The sequence below is a fragment of the Xenopus tropicalis genome, chromosome 5, assembly GCF_000004195.4.
Source record: "Xenopus tropicalis strain Nigerian chromosome 5, UCB_Xtro_10.0, whole genome shotgun sequence".
Taxonomy (NCBI): Eukaryota; Metazoa; Chordata; class Amphibia; order Anura; family Pipidae; genus Xenopus; species Xenopus tropicalis.
In genome coordinates, this window is record NC_030681.2 from 61,901,418 (window position 1) to 61,924,338 (window position 22,921).

Here is a 22,921-nt window from a genome sequence, read left to right on the forward strand (position 1 = left end):
CATTTGGTGGACACTAAGGTAGATTAAACAGGTCACAGAAGATTTTTTTTTTTTAACAAAGTGGGACTTTTTTCTCCCCCTCTACCAGCAGCAAAATGTTATTTTGTTATATCTAGTATAAATAAATTTAAAGCAACTGGACTTGTTTAGTAATCATTGAAGACGTTCCCTCTCTGGGTTCCCTTCCCTCTCTGGGTTCTCTCCCAGCTCTCTGAGTTATTTTGTTAGTTGCTATGGGGTCACTGCCCTTTGCTAGTAGTCTTAGGGCTATAACACACAAGGAGATTAGACGATTTTGGAAAGCCGTATATACTCGAGTATAAGCCGATCCGAATATAAGCCGAGGTACCTAATTTTACCTAAGAAAACTGGAAAAACTTATTGACTCGAGTATAAGCCTAGGGTGGGAAATGCAACCGCTACTGCTAAGTTTCACTAATCAAATAAATAACAGATAAATAAATAGATAACTTTAGGGAAAGAAAAATGCTACAGAAGCAGACAAAAGCAAGTTTCGGAACGCTAAGGAAGCTGCCATACTAATTATCAAGTACTTGGACCCCAGTGTACAAGTCCCACCACAGTACTACAATAGTAGTTACAAGGGCAAAATAATTCTTGATGCTGGACAAATTTAATTTTTGTAAATAACAAGTTATTGTACCAATTACTTACTTTGGCTCGTTGTGCAGATGGATGTGCAGATGTAACACGCTCGTTGCGCGCACCCACCCTCCCTTCCTCCCTCCCTCCCTCCACTTGTGTCCTTGCATACATACCTCCCTCCCTCCACTTGTGTCCGTGCATACATACCTCCCCCCTACCTCCCTCCCTCCACTTGTGTCCGTGCATACATACCTCCCCCCTACCTCCCTCCACTTTTGTCCGTCCTGCTGATGTAACGCGCTCGCACCCCCCCCGTGGACAGACGTGTGTCCTCATGTACTTGTGTAGGTAGGATTAGTATTTGGTCAGACCAGGAACTCCCCATAGACCGTTTCCTTGTATCCCTTAGTAAGGCTGCCCTGCTGGGAGTCAGGAGAATACCTTCCCTCTCTGGGTTCTCTCCCAGCTCTCTGAGGATGATACTGTAGGCTCTCTCTCTTGCTCTGGCTTTTTCTTGCTCATGTCCTTACCTGTTAGATTGATTTGCCTTATCTGGTTTCAATCCCTTTTTTAAATCAGAGCTGCAGGTGCTTACATGGCTGCCGTTGGCTTCCCCATTCATATAGTTGTTCGTAACTTCCATTGTTTAAGGGCAGCAGTTGTTTAAGGGCCGCACCAATTGAATCACAGGAACGCGCTCGCACCCCCAGTCTATGGTGAGTCTATGGTGGGGGGGGTGCAAGCACGTTACATCTCCAGATCAAGAGTCGGCAGGACGGACACAAGTGGAGGGAGGAAGTTAGGGCAGAGGGTTACTTTTTGAGCACATTTTTAGTGCTGAAAAACTCGGCTTATACTCAAGTATATACGGTATGTTTTCCTACCAGTGATTTACATTATCACCTGTAGAAAAGTATGCAGAATAGATTAGTTGCAACTGCTAGAGGAGATTAATTGGAAGGCGAGTAGAGGGAGTAGTCCTGATTATTAAATCAGGTCCCCGAATAACAAAAACAATTACATTTAAAAGGTTTATTATATTTTTTTTTTTCCAGGATTTTACACCATTTTTTCTGCCGTCCTGAAAAAGTAAAATATGAGTTCTACTGTATTGCATTTTATGTTGCTTGTTTTTGCTTGACTTTTAATAAGCTGGCAAGGATTTCTTTAAGTTTTTTTGTGTTGGGTCTATAGTATCAATCCATCGGTCTGTCTGTCTGTCATCTATCTTTATACTTACATAGTTACATAGGGTTGAAAAAAGACCAGAGTCCATCAAGTTCAACCCATCCGAGTAAACCCAGCACACACAACCCACACCTACCAATCTATACACTCACATACATAAACTATATATACAACCACTAATACTAACTGTAGATATTAGTATCACAAAAGCCTTGGATATTCTGATTGTTCAAGAACTCATCCAGGCCCCTCTTAAAGGCATTAACAGAATCTGCCATTACCACATCTCTAGGAAGGGCATTCCACAACCTCACTGCCCTCACCGTGAAAAACCACCTACGCTGCTTCAAATGGAAGCTCCGTTCCTCTAATCTAAAGGGGTGACCTCTGGTGCGTTTTTATGGGAAAAAAGAACATCCCCCATCTGCCTATAATCCCCTCTAATGTACTTGTACAGAGTAATCATGTCCCCTCGCAAGCACCTCTTTTCCAGAGAAAACAACCCCAACCTCGACAGTCTAACCTCATAGTTTAAATCTTCCATCCCCTTTACCAGTTTAGTTGCACGTCTCTGCACTCTCTCCAGCTCATTAATATCCTTCTTAAGGACTGGAGCCCAAAACTGCACTGCATACTCAAGGTGAGACCTTACCAGGGACCTATAAAGAGGCAAAATTATGTTCTCATCCCTTCAGTCAATGCCCTTTTTTATACAAGACAGCACTTTATTTGCTTTAGTAGCCACAGAATGACACTGCCTGGAATTAGACAACTTGTTATCTACAAAAACCCCTAGATCCTTCTCCATTAAGGAAACCCCCAACACACTACCATTCAGTAGATAGTTTGCGTTTATATTATTTCTACCAAAATGCATAACTTTGCACTTATCAACATTGAACCTCATTCTCCAGTTTGCTGCCCAATTGTCCAATTTTGTCAAATCGCTCTGCAAAGCGGCAGCAACCTGCATGGAACTTATAGTTTTGCACAATTTTGTGTCATCAGCAAAAATAGAAACAGTACTGTCTATGCCCACCTCCAGGTCATTAATAAACAAGTTAAAAAGCAAAGGACCAAGGACTGACCCCTGCGGTACTCCACTAACCACACTGGTCCAATTAGAAAATGTTCCATTTACCACCACTCTTTGTAATCTATCCTTCAGCCAGTTCTCTATCCAATTACAAATATTATGTTCCAGGCCAATATTCCTTAATTTGATTATTAACCTTCTGTGAGGTACTGTATCAAACGCTTTAGCAAAGTCCAAGTAGATGACATCAACTGCCATTCCAGCATCGAGGTTCCTACTCACCTCCTCATAAAAGGCGACTAAATTAGTCTGGCAAGATCTGTTACACATAAAACCATGCTGGCACAAACTAATAGTATTGTGAACTGCAATGTATTCAAGTACCCTATCTCTTATTACCCCTTCCAAAAGTTTTCCTACTACTGATGTTAGACTAACAAGTCTATAGTTTTCAGGCTGAGAACGGGATCCCTTTTTAAATAACGGCACCACATTAGCCAATCCGCCAGTCTCTCGGCACCATGCCAGACCTCAACGAATCCTGAAAAATTAAGTGAAGAGGTTTGGCAATCACAGCGCTCAGCTCATTTAATACCCTGGGATGAATCCCATCCGGTCCTGGACCTTTGTTTACCTTTACATGTTCAAGTCTCTTTTGAATTTCCTCCCGAGTGACCCATGCGTCAGTAGCTCAATTACTAGAACTGGGCATATTAAAAGGGAAGCCTTCATTATCTGGCTCCTCAGATGTATAGACAGATGAAAAATAAGAGTTCAAAATTTCTGCTTTTTCCCCGTTCTCATCAATCAACTTACCCCCCATGATAATAAGGTTCCCACCCCTTCTTGCTTCATTTTTTTACTATTCACATAATTAAAAAATAATTTTGGATTCTTTTTACTCCTAGCTGCAATATCCCTTTCCATTTCTATTTTAGCTTGCCTGATAGCTTTTTTGCATGCTTTATTTGCTTCCTTGTACCTGATGAAAGTTTCTGCTGTCCCAGCTAACTTGAATGCTTTAAAAGCACGTTTTTTCTTACCAACCTCGACACTAACACCTTTATTCAGCCATAAAGGTTTTGCTTTGCGATGCCTCTCCTTGCTTACAAGGGGAATATACTGCTGTGTATACCTTCAAAGCAATGTTTTAAAGATGTTCCATTTTCCTTCTGTGTCTAACCCCATGAAAAGCCTTTCCCAGTTGACACATTGCAGAGATGCCCTTAACCCTTTAAGTGCCAGCCGAATTCGTCATTTCAGTTCCCCCCAGTGCCAGACGTTTTTTAAGCATTTTGTACTCATTCACTTTAAAAATGTTTTTTGGTAGGAAAACCTCCAAATTATATATTGTTTTTTTCGTCACTAATTGGGCTTCGACATACATACCAAATTTTATAATTTTTCTGGAGATATGATGTGTATTTTGGGTGAAATATGTAAAAAAAAAGAAAAATTATGACAAATTTCTGTATATTTTGAGTTTTTTTTCCATAGAAAAGTTAATTTTACACACTTTTTTTTGTTGTTTGTAAAAGCCCTGATACTCCCAAGTCCAACGATACCAAATATGTGGTGGTACCCCACAGTTCCTGTCCAGAAGTAACCCCCAAACTAAAGCAATACTTAGTACAATATCACACCAGAACAAAGCGGAAAAGCGCTTGTAACAGTTGATGCAGCATAACTTATATGTAAATCTAGAATATCCCCTCATGTTTGGTATCTTTAGAAACTACAGACCTTCAGGTTTCTAGGTGCAATGTTGTTTTCACTCAAAAGCCAAATACCTTTTGTCAGTGCATTGTGAAATTTGGAACTTTTTTTGACATTTTTTTTTTTTTCTAAAACGTAAACTTGGACGCATGATCAAATGTGGATTTGACAAAAAGAAATCTCATAAAAATTTTCTAACAAAGGCAAATTTGAAAGACAAACTTCTCCTGAATAAAATGATGCCCCATATGTATGGGTGCACATAAAGACGTGGCCACCAAATGCCCCAAAACAGGGGCAATGCATAAGGGCAATTTCAGTTGAAATTTTGGGGGCTGCACTCTATGTGCACTTCCTGCAGTTTTTCAGTGTTAACCCCCCCTACCTGTAAAATAACCCCCACAAACTATATATTTCTGAAAAGTGCACACCTTCAGCTATTCAGAAACACCACTCTCCTCTTTCTACATGGAAAATTGTGGCCGCAGTCCCTTGCAGAAGTCAGCGCTTTGGTCAGAAATCAAGAAAAAAACAGATACAAACCTAGATTTCTCCCCAAAATCTTCATGGCAACTACCAAAAACTTACTAAACATCAATCTGCAAGTTCCCCTGAATAAAACGATACCCCATATGTATGGGTGCACATAAAGACATGGCCACCAAATGCCCCAAAACAGGGGCAATGCATAAGGGCAATTTCAGTTGAAATTTTGGGGGCTGCGCTCTATGTGCACTTCCTGCAGTTTTTCAGTGTTAACCCCCCCTACCTGTAAAATAACCCCCACAAACTATATATTTCTGAAAAGTGCACACCTTCAGCTATTCAGAGACACCACTCTCCTCTTTCTACATGGAAAATTGTGGCCGCAGTCCCTTGCAGAAGTCAGCACTTTGGTCAGAAATCAAGAAAAAAACAGATACAAACCTAGATTTCTCCCCAAAATCTCCATGGCAACTACTAAAAACTTACTAAACATCAATCTGCAAGTTCCCCTGAATAAAACGATACCCCATATGTATGGGTGCACATAAAGACGTGGCCACCAAATGCCCCAAAACAGGGGCAATGCATAAGGGCAATTTCAGTTGAAATTTTGGGGGCTGCACTCTATGTGCACTTCCTGCAGTTTTTCAGTGTTAACCCCCCCTAACTGTAAAATAACCCCCACAAACTATATATTTCTGAAAAGTGCACACCTTCAGCTATTCAGAAACACCACTCTCCTCTTTCTACATGGAAAATTGTGGCCGCAGTCCCTTGCAGAAGTCAGCGCTTTGGTCAGAAATCAAGAAAAAAACAGATACAAACCTAGATTTCTCCCCAAAATCTCCATGGCAACTACCAAAAACTTACTAAACATCAATCTGCAAGTTCCCCTGAATAAAACGATACCCCATATGTATGGGTGCACATAAAGACGTGGCCACCAAATGCCCCAAAACAGGGGCAATGCATAAGGGCAATTTCAGTTGAAATTTTGGGGGCTGCGCTCTATGTGCACTTCCTGCAGTTATTCAGTGTTAACCCCCCCTACCTGTAAAATAACCCCCACAAACTATATATTTCTGAAAAGTGAAAAGTGCACACCTTCAGCTATTCAGAGACACCACTCTCCTCTTTCTACATGGAAAATTGTGGCCGCAGTCCCTTGCAGAAGTCAGCGCTTTGGTCAGAAATCAAGAAAAAAACAGATACAAACCTAGATTTCTCCCCAAAATCTCCATGGCAACTACTAAAAACTTACTAAACATCAATCTGCAAGTTCCCCTGAATAAAACGATACCCCATATGTATGGGTGCACATAAAGACGTGGCCACCAAATGCCCCAAAACAGGGGCAATGCATAAGGGCAATTTCAGTTGAAATTTTGGGGGCTGCACTCTATGTGCACTTCCTGCAGTTTTTCAGTGTTAACCCCCCCTACCTGTAAAATAACCCCCACAAACTATATATTTCTGAAAAGTGCACACCTTCAGCTATTCAGAAACACCACTCTCCTCTTTCTACATGGAAAATTGTGGCCGCAGTCCCTTGCAGAAGTCAGCGCTTTGGTCAGAAATCAAGAAAAAAACAGATACAAACCTAGATTTCTCCCCAAAATCTCCATGGCAACTACCAAAAACTTACTAAACATCAATCTGCAAGTTCCCCTGAATAAAACGATACCCCATATGTATGGGTGCACATAAAGACGTGGCCACCAAATGCCCCAAAACAGGGGCAATGCATAAGGGCAATTTCAGTTGAAATTTTGGGGGCTGCGCTCTATGTGCACTTCCTGCAGTTTTTCAGTGTTAACCCCTCTACCTGTAAAATAACCCCCACAAACTATATATTTCTGAAAAGTGCACACCTTCAGCTATTCAGGGACACCACTCTCCTCTTTCTACATGGAAAATTGTGGCCGCGGTCCCTTGCAGAAGTCAGCGCTTTGGTCAGAAATCAAGGAAAAACCAGATACAAACCTAGATTTCTCCCCAAAATCTCCATGGCAACTACCAAAAACTTACTAAACATCAATCTGCAAGTTCCCCTGAATAAAACGATATGCCATATGTATGGGTGCACATAAAGATGCAGCCACCAAATGCCCCAAAACAGGGGCAATGCATAATAATGGGGCTGCAATTTATGTGCACATCTCAAAGTTTTTCAGACAAAATTGCCCCTTACCTGTGAAAAAACCCATATAAACTATACATTGAAATAGACAACTTCAGCTATTTAGAAACACCATTCTTGGTTTTCTACAGGCAAAATTGTGGATGCAGTTCCCTATACAAGCTGGACTTTAGTCTGAAAAAAAATATAAAGTTAGATTTCTCCCCAAAATCTCAATGGCAACTATCAAAAAACTTGCTCAGTATCAATTAGCAAGTTACCCTGAATAAAATTACACCCCATATGTCTGGTTGCACATAAGTACATGGCCGCCAAACCTGAAAATGCATAATATTGGGGCTGCACTCTATGCACCCCTTGCAGTTTTTTTACTTTAACCCCCCCCCCCCAAATAAACCCCTAAATTGTACTTTACTCACCTATTTCAGTTTAGCGGAGCATCTTTGATTTGAGTTCCATCTTTCCTGTGGTGTTATGATACCAGTTTTTTGCTTCTTCCTACACTACTTTAGAAATGACAAAATCTGCACCACATTTAGAAGGATATTTGCCAAAAAAATCCATAGTAATTTGGCCCATAAATGATGCAAGTGTCCTTAGAAGTTGCACTAAAGGTGCCAACAATAAAGCTTGGGGCATTAGCATCAGAGATAAAATTATGTGCACAATTACGTGCCGTGCAGCAGTCACCAGTGGCACACCAGTATTACACAAAGTTTTTATATTTAGAGAGCCACTGCAACTTGTGTAACCTAACCAGAACATACAGTAGATATTCAATTTGTACTACAAGCACAAAAAACCGTAATGTATCTGTCATCCTGTGCTCAAGAACCTTTGCAAAAAACTTAAGGCCTACACTTACAGTAGTTAAATGCTGCCCAGAAATACAAAGTAATATACAAAACTATGCACAGATAACTGCGCTGACAGGCATGCTTTTGAGGTGCCAGTAAAAGGACTTGTGGCATCAGCTTTAGAGATAAAAACATCTCATTGATTCATCACACACCACAAGTTTTATCATGCGCCCTGTCAGTCACCCAGCACCTCAGTTCGCTATACCAACAGCACAATACAAGTCCTACCCCATAACCAAAGAAACACTGCAACTAGCCTGAATAACCATAGCTCAAACACAAAAATCTGAATGCCCAAGAACAAGTCTAAACAACCACAAGCTACAAGCACACTTTGTTTTTCTGACAACCTGTGCAAAAAACAAAATCACACACCATAAATCCCTACTTTACTAAAAAAAAAAAAACACTTTTGCCAATATGACACACCTTACCAAACTTTTCATCACATATATCTATAACCTAGTTATAAGTAAAGTACGGACCTGCCAGAATAGATAAACTCAATAAATAAAAAACAGCGTCACTTTGCCAGCACAGCTAAGTTTGGAGTCCTGAAACCTTGTGCATAAAAACCTAGAACATGCCAAGTTCACTATTCTGATATGCTAAATCCTTATTCCACCAACAAACCCAGAGAACCATAACCTACCTATAAAAACACAAAATTCAAGTCCTCTCAGTATGGTACACTTCAAAACATGGGTGGAAACACAAAGCAGGCTTGCTTGAACACTTGGGACAATAATACCGGACATCTCGCCTAACACCCTTGGAACGGCAAACCTTACATTTTCTCTGGGCATATGTTTTTTTAGGTGTTGGTGGAATTTGTGCTATAAAATGCTTACCCACCATTCGGGCAACATTGTCGTTACCTGGCATGTCAGGAACCTCCTCTACATCACCAAACAACAAGGCAGGGAGCAACTGCAGCAAATAATTGTAATAAGACAATCTGGGGCCTGGTACTGCCGCCTTGTAAACGACATAAGAATTATAAAGGGCCATTTGGATCATATAAATTGCTGCTTTTTTGTACCAGGCCCTGGTTTTTCGGGTGGCATTATAATAATGTTGTATTTGGTCGGATTTATCAACACCACCCATATGCTTACTATATTCTTTACTACACAGTGGCTTTGTTTTTGAGGGCCTACCGCCACTTCTGTGTTGGACAATCATGGTCTCATCGTGGATAGTAGTAAGCATAAAAACAACTTTGGTGTCTGAATATTTTATGGCCAAGAGCTCATTGCTTCTTAGAGCATGTACTTCTCCACGCTTCAGTTTCTTATCCAGCAATTCCCTGGGCAGTCCTTTGCGGTTACGGTTGACTGTGCCGCAGGCTGGGGTGTCCAAAGAATTTAGGGCTCTAAATAAAGGGATGCTTGTGTAAAAGTTATCCACGTATAAGTGGTAACCTCGGCCCAGCAGTGGAGTTATGAGCTCCCAAACAATTTTACCACTGGTAGTCAAGTCAGTGGGACAACCGGGGGGGTCCAAATTAGTGTCCTTTCCCTCATACAGCATGAAATAACTAGTGTAGCCCGTGCTGCTTTCACAGAGTTTGTAAAATTTCATCCCATAGCGAGAACGCTTACTTGGGATATATTGGCGAAATTTTAGGCGCCCTTTGAAGAGCAAAAGGGACTCATCAACACAGACATTTTGGGAGGGGGTGTAAACCTCTGCGAAGCGCTGAGACAGGCTATCTATAAGGGGCCTCAATTTATAAAGCCTGTCATAACCGGGCTCATTAGGGGCAACAGCCGTTGTGTTGTCGTTAAAGTGAAGAAACCGCAATAAAATTTGATAACGGTTTCTTGGCATAACGGCTGAAAAAAGAGGGATGGAAAGGACTGTATTGGTATCCCAGTAGGAAGCTAAAGAATTACGTTCTACGAGTCCCATTGCCAATGTAAGAGCCAGGAATCTTTTTATTTCGTTTATATTTGTGGGAAACCATGCCTGGGCTCTTGAAAAACCCGGTAAAGGGTTGCTGGCAAGATACTGCTCAGCATACAAATTTGTGTAACGGACCATGTCCTGTAGGATGGCCTCTGTAATATAGAGATTAAAAAAATCTATAATTTCAAAATTAGTGGTGTCCACACTGATGCCAGGGACTGCAGTGAAAGGGGGAATTTCAGGGACATAATTACAGGGAGGCCCCCACGCAGGCTCTCCAACTGCTGTATCAGTGCTACCCTCACCCTCTTCTACTTCCATGGGTACATCTTGGGCACTACCACCAGCCTCTGCCTCTTCAGCAGTAAGCGTGCCACCACTACTAACCTCTGCGCTAACCGTGTCACTATCGTCTATCTCTGATTCCTCAGTAGAGTGGTCAGATGGCACATACTCAGACCCAGAATCGCTAAATTCTTCTGAGCTGGAGTCCATGCAATACCTAGCAGCTTCCTCGGTGCTGTAAAACCGTTTGGCCATTGTGCCAGAAATATACCGACAACTGCAAATCTAGCAATCAGCAGGCAAAGTGAAAACAAGCAAGCAAAAAAAAAAAAAAAAAAAGCAGCAAGCAAGACAACACTTGTAATAGGAGAAGCTAGAAAAAAAAAACCTCACTGTAACCTTTTGATAAACTCAAGCCAGCAAGGGATGACCAGGAGTTAACCTTTGGCAATAGAAACTACTAGAACAATCTGAACTTAGCACCTCTGGATCTTTCTAGAACAACTGAAACCAAATGGAATAAAACCACTAAAAGCAATCAAAGAACAATAATTACAATGAAATCGGTGGTCAGAGCCCTGGATCCACCAATGTCACTGCAAAAGCAACCTTTTAGGGGCACTAAATACACAATAAAGAACAATGCAAAGATAAAACACCATAAAATCAGTAAATTCCAATATAACCACCCAAACCAACAAAAGAACAATAATTGCAATGAAATCGGTGGTCAGAGCCCTGGATCCACCAATGTCACTGCAAAAGCAACCTTTTAGGGGTACTAAATACACAATAAAGAACAATGCAAAGATAAAACACCATAAAATCAGTAAATTCAAATAAAACCACCCAAACCTACAAAAGAACAATAATTGCAATGAAATCGGTGGTCAGAGCCCTGGATCCACCAATGTCACTACAAAAGCAACCTTTTAGGGGCACTAAATACACAATAAAGAACAATGCAAAGATAAAACACCATAAAATCAGTAAATTCAAATAAAACCACCCAAACCTACAAAAGAACAATAATTGCAATGAAATCGGTGGTCAGAGCCCTGGATCCACCAATGTCACTGCAAAAGCAACCTTTTAGGGGCACTAAATACACAATAAAGAACAATGCAAAGATAAAACACCATAAAATCAGTAAATTCAAATAAAACCACTCAAACCAACAGAAGAACAATTATTGCAATGAAATCAGTGGCCAGAGCCCTGGATCCACCAACGTCACTGCAAATTCAGCACCCAATAGCAATAAAAAAGTTACAGTGCAATAGAATAATTCAAAAACAGAAATCAATTATGAAAATGCAAAAAAAACACTAAAATGCAACCAAATAAATCAGATAATTATAGAGCAAGATCAGAAATAAAGTTTTAGTAAAAAAAAAGACTGCCAAAGAAAGCAAAGAAAGAAAGAAAAGAAAAGAAAGAAAGATTTTTTTTTTTTTTTTTTTCTAAGTGTAAGTGTGTGTGTAAGTGTCTGTGTGTGCTTGGGAAAGTTGTAAATAAGTGTGTATGTGTGTAAAAGTGTAATAATGACAAAGATAGAAGAAGAAATGGGAAAAAAAAACAAAAAACATTTTTTAGACAGTTGAGATAGAAATAAGCAAAATAAACAGTGGTTAGAGAGTTGTAGTTCAGCTCACACAATGCAGGCAGGCAATCAGGGCGACCAATCCAGCAGGAAGGCAGCAGGAAGGCAGCAGGGGGGCTCCAGCAGTCACATGTGCGCAGCAGGAGTGAAGAGGCGACGCGGGGGCGGTGATATTTAAAGGGACAGCAGTGGACACGTCATCAATGCGTGTCCACTGCTGTCATTGGCTGAGGGACCGGATCGGTGCGGCTGGGCGACCGGATCGGTATGTATGTCTTCATTCGCTCGTTGCCTAGGGGGTTGTGAAGGCTTTACAAGCACTGCGCTGCTTTAAAAGCGAGCGCAGCGTTTGTAAACCCGACAGTGCCATTGGACGTAGATTCTACGTCCCATGGCACTTTGGTCGCTTAGTGCCTTGGACGTAGAATCTACGTCCCATGGCACTTAAAGGGTTAAACTGGCAAAGTCTGCACGTCTAAAATTGAGCGTTTTAGTTACTCCCTTATAGAGCTGTCTCTGCAGCATTATCTCAAAGGAGACCATGTTGTGATCACTGTTCCCCAAATGCTCACCCACACAAATGTTAGAGATGAGTTCATTATTATTAGATATCACCAGGTCCAAAATAGAGTCATTCCTAGTAGGTTCTTGAACCGCCTGAAATAAGAAGTTGTCATTTAGCATATTTACAAACCTACTAGCTTTTTCTGACTTAGCCACCCCATTACTCCAGTCAATGTCCGGATAATTAAAGTCCCCCATAATAACAACTTGACCCAGTTGAGAAGCCTCCTCCATTTGTAACAATAGCTGGGTCTCATCCCCCTCATCTATACAGGGTGGTTTATAGTATACACCAATGATCATTTTCTTTGTGACCTTCAGCCCTACTGAAATTTCTACCCAAAGAGATTCAACGTTTTCATTGGTAATGTCTTTATTACATGGCTTTAAATCTGACTTTACATAAAGACAAACCCCTCCACCCTTTTTAATCTCTCTGTGCCTCCTAAAAAGTGTATAACCATTTAAATTCACAGCCCAGTCGCATTTATCATCCCACGAGGTCTCAGTGATACCAATTAAATCATAATTTTCAGTACATGCAATAGCTTGCAGCTCCCCTAATTTACCCGACAAGCTTCGCGCATTAGCCAGCATGCAGCGGAGATTACTACTTCTCCCTCTGATGTTTACATTAGCTAACGGAGAGTTAGAGCTAAGGCAAATATTAGACTGTTTTCCTTGTAACGGAAGCTCCTTATCTGATGAACTATATGCCCCCCTCACTCCTCCCCCACAACCCTTTGCTAGTCCCCCTGCCCCATCTACACTAATTTTCCTATACAACTCTAGCTCACCCACCCGCCCCTTGTCTAGTTTAAACACTCCTCCAACCTCTTAACCATTCTCTCCCCTAGCACAGCAGACCCCCTTCCATTGAGGTGCAATCCATCACGGCTGTATAGATTGTACCCCAAGGAAAAGTCAGCCCAGTGCTCTAGGAACCCAAACCCTTCCTTCCTACACCAAGACTTTAGCCACACATTTAGCTCCCTAAGCAGCTGCTGTCTCCCTAAGCTTGCACGTGGCACCGGCAAAATTTCCGAAAAAATGACATTGGAGGACATTTGCTTAATCTAAGATCTAAGATCCCTTCTACTTCTTTATTCTGATCCCTACAGTCTGAGTAGGAGACTGAAATACATCCCTGGGTGCTAAGAAAATGAAAACAGAATTACATAGAAGAACAAGGTCCAGCACTTACAGGCCTTAGTTTAAAAAATATTTGTTTTTTTGGTTTTCATGAGATTGTGCAGGGCCCAAATAAAATCTTTGTCCAAATAGGGGCTTTGATGCATTGCGAAAGCTATATGAAATTCATAAGTACAAAAGTTACAGCAAAACATCCACACAAACTGCCTAAAATTGAATGTAACTTGCCTAAAAGCTTATGTAACTTGCGTATCAAGCATTGGCAAAAAGAAAAGACTTTTAAAAAACTTAAGGTAAATTCCACTGCTCATAGAACATTAACTAATTACATTTTTATTAAACTATTTATATGAACTACTTATGTATCTTACATAGAAACTTAATTGACCCCCAACTAAAGTATTTTTACTATTTATATAAAATACTACTGAATAGTTATTGGACCCACAGCAAGATCATGGGGCCCCTAAACATATCCAATTTATGTAACATATTGAAAAGCTTACATTCATTTTGTAGAAACTTACATAACTGTTGCATGACAGGCAAAGAAGTGTGACAGTTAGGTGTGTAGGGTTCAAACTTAGGGCAAACTCCACTGACCCCCCAGTAGTTAACACATTAATAAACAGAACTCAGAACTATGATCTGCTTATTATAGAGTAACATCGGCTGTTTATAGTGCACACACAAGAGGCGTGGCCAAACTTTTGTCACTGCGTGCTTGTGTTCATGGGGGGCCAGTTAAATAACTTGTATGTGGCCCCAGTGTTTCTGATGTCAGCCATGGATCAACATTTTAGTCTAAATTTAGGACTGTTATCTTCATGTTAAAACCACCTCTACAATCCAAAACCAGAAAAGAAAAGCTAAGCTCATTTAACCCTTTCACTGCCAACCGTTTTGAACAAAGTGGAACTTCTACTGCCAGACAGTTTTTGAACATTTTGCACTGTTTCACTTTAGGGGCTTTTCTTTGGGGGGACTTTTAGTTTACCCAGGAAAATTATATATTGTTTTTTTCAAGACAACCTAAGCTTTCAAAATATGGTGGAATTCTGTTACAATTCTGTAACAAGATATAGGCTTCTAAATGCCTAAAATGAAAAAAAATATTTTCCATAATATAAACACATACACCAGAAACAAAAATTATTTTATGCATGAAAATACAACTGATTTGGAAAGTCCCATGTCTCCTGCCAATATTAAATATATATAGTTTTATGGCGATTTCTCACTTGTATAGGTCAAAAACTGCCAGCAGTACACTACCAAATTTCCAAAGCACTGCTCCAGAAAGCTGCATACTTTAGATTTCAAGGTCAAAAATTCCACTAACAGAAGGTTTATCCCAGAAAATTATACATTTTTAGAAAGAACAGATTCTGGGGAACCCAGAATAGGTAGAACTGCCTGTCTACTCCAAACTTGCAATGCTTTCCTAAAGTTATTGGTTTTTATCAAAATTTGTGAAATTTCTTAAAAATCACTTCAAAGCTTCTATAGTATCTTATCTCCTACAGGTCATAAAGTAACCAGATAAAACTCCCTAAATATGAACGCCAGGGGTCCACTGAATAGTTTGATGCCCAATATGTATAGGTTTACCCAAGTATGTGGCATGTGGGAGCCCCAATGTGAACATACCCCCATATGATCTATCATTTCTGTCATTCCAGCTTCTGCAAAATCAACACATTTACATCATATTATGTAGGATAAAGCTACAAAAAGTACACTCACCCCAGAAAGCCATATATTTTTGGAAAGTACACATTCTCCTGAATCTAAAATGGGTACCCATGTCTTTCTACCTCAAAGTACCAAGCCGCAAAGCTTTCCTAAAGATGGCATTTTTGATAACATTTCCAAAAATCCTCTCAAAGCTTCCAGTTTGCAGCATCTTATCTCCCACATATTATTAGGTACAAAGAGAAAACACCCAGAATTTGAATACCAGGGGTCCACTGAACAGTATGATGCCCAATATGTGATACCATTTCTGTCATTTCAGCTTCTGCAAAATCAACACATTTAAATCATTTTGTGTGGGACAACACTACAAAAAAGTACGCTCACCCCAGAAAGCCATATATTTTTGGAAAGTACACATTCCCCCGAATCTAAAATGGGTATCTGTCTTTCTACTCCAAAGTACCAAGCTGCAAAGCATTTCTAAAGTTAGCAATTTTGATGACAATTCCAAAAATCCCCTCAAAGCTTCCACGTTGCAGCATCTTATCTCCCATATAGCATTTGAACGCCAGGGGGCCACTGAACAGTTTGATGCCCAATATGTATAGGTTTACCTAAGTATGTGGCATGTAGGGGGCCCCAAAATGAACATACCCCCATATGATCTATCATTTCAGCTTCTGCAAAATCAACACATTTACATCATTTTATGTGGGATAAAGTTAGTAAAAAGTACACTCACCCCAGAAAGTCATATATATTTTTGGAAAGTACACATTCCCCAAAATCTAAAATGGGTACCCATGTCTTTCTACTCCAAAGTACCAAGCTGCAAAGCTTTCCTAAGTTTGCAGATTTTATGACATTTCCAAAAATCGCCTCAAAACTTCCAATATGCAGCATCTTATTTTCTATAGGTCATTAGGCACCAAGATAAAACACCCTAAATATGAACCCCAGAGGTCTACTGAACAGTTTGATGCCCACTGTACATAGGTTTATCAAAGCACATGGCACTTAGAGACCCCAAAATATACCCTGTGCACACTAATTTCATTGGCTTTTATGTGGGATAGAAACTGCAGAAATGTAGGGTAACCATATATTTTTGGAAAGTACATGTTCTGACAAATCCAATATGGGTAAAGAGTCCTTTCTTCACCAAAGTACTAATCTGCAAAGCTTTCCTAAAGTTAGTGGTTTCTATGACAATTCTATGACAGTTGCAATTTGCCGCATTTATCTCACACAATTTCTTGCATACAAAGGAAAATCACCCAAAACACCAGAGGTCTATTGAACAGTTTGATGCTCTATATGCATAGATTTACCAAACTATGCGGAGTACAGGGGCACCCAAATAGAGTGCATATGAATTTTCACATATGACGCTCCATGTGTATTATGTGCCATAAGACCCCCTTACATTACGGAGACCCTAGAAAACCATACATTTTCCGAAAGTACACATTCTGACAAAACAAAAATGGGTAAATATATCTTTTTTACTGCAAACTACCAAACTACAAAGCTATGCTAAATAGAACGGTTTTTATGTCATTTCTGAAAATCATCACAAAGCTTGCATTTTACGTCATTATGTACCCCACATTTCATAACGTACCAACATAAAACACTCTAAATATGAATGCCAGGGGTCTATATGCATAGATTTACCAAACTATGTGGGGTACAGAGGAAGCCAAATTGAAATACAGCAGACAAAATGTCCATGTGCAAAGACAAGTAACAAAGAACAATGTGAAATGCAGTAAAATTGCTAAAATCCAAAACAAAACCCTAAAATCAATGTTTGTTTTTTTTCCTAATGATATCTGCAGTCAGAATCACAGTTTGAGTATTTTGGCTTGGGCAAATTAGTTTTACAGACAAAGTCAAGAGAACAACAACTATGCATAACTGAAAATGCAATAAAATGGCTAAAAATGCAGGAAAGAAGCAGGTACAGCAGCAGTCAGGTCCATGTGTGGGCGGCACAGGAAGTGAGGGGGGGAGCACAGGAAGGAGGGGGAGAGCAGCAAAAGCCTAACACGTAGAATCAACGTGTCAGGCTTTTCCCATGGGGCGCCTGGGCAATCGCGCCCCAGGGACCATTATTTACCCCCCTCTGCTCGTTCCCTAGGGGGTTCTTTATCCTGCGCTTGTTCTCTGCACTCGGATTAAGCAGGGAGCGCAGAGAATGAGCGCAGAATAAAGAAAACATAGCTCCTACGTGCTCTGCATTTAACATCTTTTTATGCCAGCACGTAGGAGCTACGTGATTGGCAGGGAAAGGGTTAATAAACAACATGGAATCGCAAGAAAACCACTTTGCTTGTTCCTGGTAGTTTATTTCCTACCCCAAAATGTTTTATCCTGCCTTCCTCCTCTTTGCACTTTCATGTTTCTTAAAACATCTCCAGCCACACCCTCCATCCAGTCAGAAAGTTATAACAATCACTGCCTCTCTCCTCTCCTTTCCTCTCAGCACATGAAGTCTTTAAAGTACTTTGCTCCATAACTCCAGTTAACTCTTTCTCCTCACATAAAACAAGAACATACAAATCCCGCTCTCACCTTGCATTCCTTTCCTTCCTGTTACTTGCTGCTGGTGACATTTCCCCCAACCCTGGCCCTTATCCCATCCCTGTTTTGTTAGGGTCACATTCACCAAACCCACCTTGTACCCCTTTAAAGTACAGAACCCTTATCCCTATACCCAAAGCCTCTGTTCAAATTTCCTGTGCCCTCTGGAAATCCCGCTCCGTCTGCAACAAACCCACCTCCATCCATGACCTTTTCATTGCTAAATCGCTTAACTTATTTGCAATAACAGAGACCTGCTGCTCTGTCCTTTGGGGGGCTACACCTTACTCACACTCCCAGACCTGGAAACTCCTTCTCTCCCCCCGCTATTCATTTAAAGTCCTTCCACCTCCACCTTCTCTTTCATTTTCCTCATTTGAGGTTCACTCTATTAGGCTCTTCTCCCCTGCTTCTCTTCGCATTGCGGTCATATACCAACCTCCCGGACCAACCTCACAATTCTTTGACAACTTTTCCGCCTGGCTTTCTTACTTCCTTTCCTCTGATTCCCCATCCATTGTACTAGGTGACTTTAACATACCTGTTAGCAAACCTAATGCCCCTGCTGTCTCTAAACTCCTTTCACTAACATCCTCCTTTGGGTTATCTCTGTGCTCTGATTCCCCCTCTCACTCCAATGGAAACTCCCTGGATCTTATATTTACAGAATGTTGTTCTATCTGAAACTTCACTAACTCCCCTTTCCCCCTCTCTGATCACAATCTGCTCACATTTCAACTCTCGCTAACTCCCTCTACACGCTCTGCTGTCCCCCAAACATGCACATACCGAGACATGCAATCCCTAAACACGTCACATCTCTCTTCTTCCTTTGACTCTCTTCACTCTAACATCCTAACTGTCTCTTGTCCTAATCAGGCTACCTCTGTCTACTTAAGCACACTCACCACTGCCCTTAATGAGCTTGCTCCTGCCAAGACAAAATGCAGGAGGCCCAAACCACTCCAACCCTGGCATACTGCTCATACCAAATCCCGTATAGTCACGTATACTTGAGCGCCACTGGCGCAAATCAAGATCAGAATCAGATTTCTGCAGCTACAAATCTGCTCTGCTCTCCTATAATATCACCCTCTGCCAAGCTAAACAAACCTACTTCACTGCACTCATTAACTCCCTCTCTAAAAAACCTACACAACTCTTCTCTACCTTTAACTCTCTGCTGTCCCCTTCTCCACCTCCTCCGTGTGCTACAGTCACTGCTCAAGCCATTGCAGAGCACTTTAAAAATAAAATTGACACCATCCGTAGTGACATTGCACAACTTAATCCCCATAACCATTCACCTCCCTCCCTACATGCTACCCAGTCTCTTCTTGGCTCCTTCTCCCCAGTGACTGAAGAGGAAGTCTCAAAACTTTTGGCTTCCTCTCACCTTACTACCTGCCGGCTTGATCTAATTCCTACCAAACTTTTACACAATGCCAACCCCTGTCTTATCAAAGCCTTAACTCATCTATTCAATCTCTCACTCTCTACTGGAATCTTTCCCTCCCAACTGAAACATGCACTTGTAACCCCTATTCTGAAAAAATCCTACTAATCTCCGACCTATCTCTCTGCTCCCATTCATCTCCAAACTACTTGAGCGCCTAGTTTACAACCGACTGACACTATTCCTCTCTAACAACAACCTCCTGGATCCCCTACAATCTGGTTTTAGACGACAACACTCCACCGAAACTGCTCTAACCCGACTAACAAATGACCTCCTATCGGCTAAAGCCAGAAAACACTACTCGCTTCTAATACGTCTCCTCTAGTCACACTGTCTTATCCTGGTTTTCATCTTATCTCTCAGATCGAACCTTCAGTGTCTCTTACAATGGGGAATCGTCTTCTCCCTTGCCTCTTTCTGTCGGGGTTCCTCAAGGCTCTTTCCTGGGCCCCCTTACTAATTTTTCTCTATACCTCCTCACTTGGCAAATTAATCAATTCTTTTGGCTTTCAGTACCACCTCTATGCTAATGATTTATCTTTCCTCTCCTAATCTCAACCCAGAGCTTCTAACTCGTGTCTCTTCCTGCCTGTCCGCTATCTCCACTTGGATGTCCCAACGTTATCTTAAATTAAACCTCTCTATGACTGAATTGGTTCTCTTTCCCCCATCCAATGCCCACATTGTTCCTGAGATATCTATAACGGTTAACAATTCCACCATCACCCCATCTTCCCAGGCCTTGGGGTTATCCTTGACTCTGCCCTGTCCTTCACTCCTCATATCCAGTCACTTATCAAATCATGTCACTTTCACCTAAGAAATATTTCCAAAATACGATCATTTATCACCCAAGAAGCTGCCAAAATTCTTATTCACTCTTATAATATCTCACCTGGACTACTGTAACTCCCTATTAATTGGCCTTCCCCTCCAAAGACTGTCCCCTCTCCAGTCCATAATGAATACTGCTGCCAGGCTCATACACCTCTCCAACTGCTCCTCCTCTGCCATGCCACTCTGCCAGTCCCTGCACTGGCTTCCCCTACCATCCAGGATAAAATTCAAACTAATGACTCTCACATACAAAACAATTCATAACTCTGCCCCACCCTACATCTCTGAACTTATCTCTAGGTAACATCCAACCTGCTTGTTACGCTCCTCTACTGACCTGCTCCTCAACTCCTCTCTCATTCCCTCCTCACACACTCGCATTCAAGACTTTGCAAGGGCTGCCCCCCTTCTCTGGAATTCGCTCCCAAAAACTATCAGACTTTCTCCCAATCTTTCTGCCTTCAAGAGATCTCGCCTTCAAGAGAAACGCATTTATTTAGAGAAGCTTACCCTAATATTGTTTAAAATAACCTCAGTGTGCTGCTAAAAGCAATAACCTGTGGCACACCTCTGTCATGCCCATTCCACCACCTTATCAGGACCAAGATGATGGGTTGTTGGAAGAATTTGTAGGGAAAGGACCTCTCCTACACCTCCCACTGAGGTGACAGTACTGGACCTAGGGTGAGACAGTACTGGACCTAGTGGAGGAGTAGCAGGAGTGCCGAACCGGAGCATCAGAGCAAAATCGAGAGGCAGAGAAAGTCTTAGAAACAGGAATAAATGCTTGGTGTTTTCCAAGAGAAAAGATCACCTCGCAGTGATTCCAGGCCTCAGGCGCCCTTAAAAGCGCAATGCGCATGCGCAGAACGTCAGGTGCACACACATGCGCCGGCGTAACAACGGGCACGCGCGCGCATGCACCGGCGTCACAACAGCCGCGCGCATGTGTGGAAAGGAAGGACGCGTGCCGTGCGCACCTGCACTGTCTGGTGGCACCGCCGTGGAGCCCAACGGTCGGCCCTGGACAGCCCCAGGTACCCTACATTGCTGTGGAGGAGCGTGGACATTGGTTGTAGACTCCCAGGAATTTTCTTCAGGAGGAAAACCCTTCCATTGAACCAGATATTGTAAGCGCCCTCTTTAGAATCAAGGATAGCTTGCACCTCAAATTCTTCCGAACCTTGTACCACCACAGGCTTAGGAGGAGGCTCAGTACGACCGGTAAAAGGATTTTCGAAAGAGTTCTTTAGTAGAGAAACATGAAATACAGGATGCACCTGGAGATTAGTAGGCAACTTCAGTTTATAAGCAACAGAATTTATCTGTTTGATAATCGGAAAAGGCCCCTCTTCCTAGAGGGACAAGAGAGTTTTAGGTTGCGTGTAGACAGCCAGACGAGATCACCAACCTTGAATTCAGGACTCTTTCTTCGTCTCTTGTCAGCATGTCTCTTATAAGCTACTTGCGCCTCCTTAATCGTTTATTGGAAAAGAAGGGGGACTGTTTGAAAGAGGCATGTACAGCATTATTATAGGAAAACTCTGCCAAAGGTAAGAGTGCCGCCCAATCTTCTTGGGAAAATGAAGAAAAACATCTAATATATTGTTCCAGCATTTGATTGGTACGTTCAGTCTGTCCATTAGTTTGAGGATGAAAAGCCGTGGACAAAGCAAGTTGTATATGCAGACCAGGGACTGGCACAAAGACTTCCAAAAACGAGAGGTGAATTGAGAGCCTCTGTCAGACTCTATCTGTTTAGGCAATCCGTGGAGTCGAAAAATCTCTCTTATAAAGTCTTCAGCAGTGGTGGCAGCAGATGGTAACCCGACCATGGGGATTAAATGAGCCATCTTAGTAAGACCATCAACCACAACAAAAATAGTATTATAACCAGCAGACTCAGGACGATCCACAATAAAATCCATGGAGATTCTTTCCCACGGTTTCTCAGGAACCGGAAGAGGCTGAAGCAGACCCATAGGACAAGAATGAGGATCCTTAAATCGGGCACAAGTCTGACAAGACATAACATATTTAAGGCAGTCTCTGGTTATGCCAGGCCAAAAAAAATGTCTCTTAGCGAGTTCCTGCGTTTTATGGACTCCTAAATGACCAGACGATCATGACATGGATGATCATGGACAAATTTGAGAACCTCAAGGCGTAACCCCTCAGGGACAAAAATCTTTCCATCCATTATGAAATAGTCATTTTGGAAGGTAGAACCCTCAGGCCCTTTGCTTATACCTCTGGAGGCACCTTGAATTTTATCCAACAGTTCTGCCCGGAGGAGAAGGAAGTTAGAGGTCTTAAGTATAGTATCAGTGGCTGGACTAACTTCAGGTGCGGGAAACATACGAGACAAGGCATCCACTTTCCCGTTCTTAGAACCCGGTCTGAAGGTAACGTGAAAATTGAACCTGGAAAAAAAAAGTGCCCATCGAGCTTGACGAGGGCGAAGTCTTTTAGCAGAATGTAAATATTCTAAGTTGACACAGAATAGGAGCCGTCGTGAAACGCTTCTTGACATCTATGAATGCTTGCTGGGCCTCAGGAGACCAATGAAACTTTTTAATCGAGCTTGTGAAGAAAGTGATTGGGGCGATAACCCTGGAAAAGTCTCTGATGAATTTCCTATAGAAGTTAGCAAATCCTACGAACCTTTGAACTACCTTATGGTCACTAGGAGTAGGCCAGTCAAGCACGGCTGAAACTTTACGGGAATCCATGGACATTCCATCAGGAGAGATGACGAGACCAAGGAATTCTATGGAAGACTTCTCAAATTCAC

The 22,921-nt window shown here is 41.6% G+C and overlaps 1 protein-coding gene across 1 annotated transcript in view; it reads left to right on the top strand.

Annotated features, from left to right (window-relative positions):
* arfgef3 (ARFGEF family member 3) overlaps nt 1-22,921 on the top strand; it is a 629,444-nt gene that overhangs the window by 586,658 nt on the left and 19,865 nt on the right. The gene's annotated exons all lie outside the window — the stretch shown is intronic.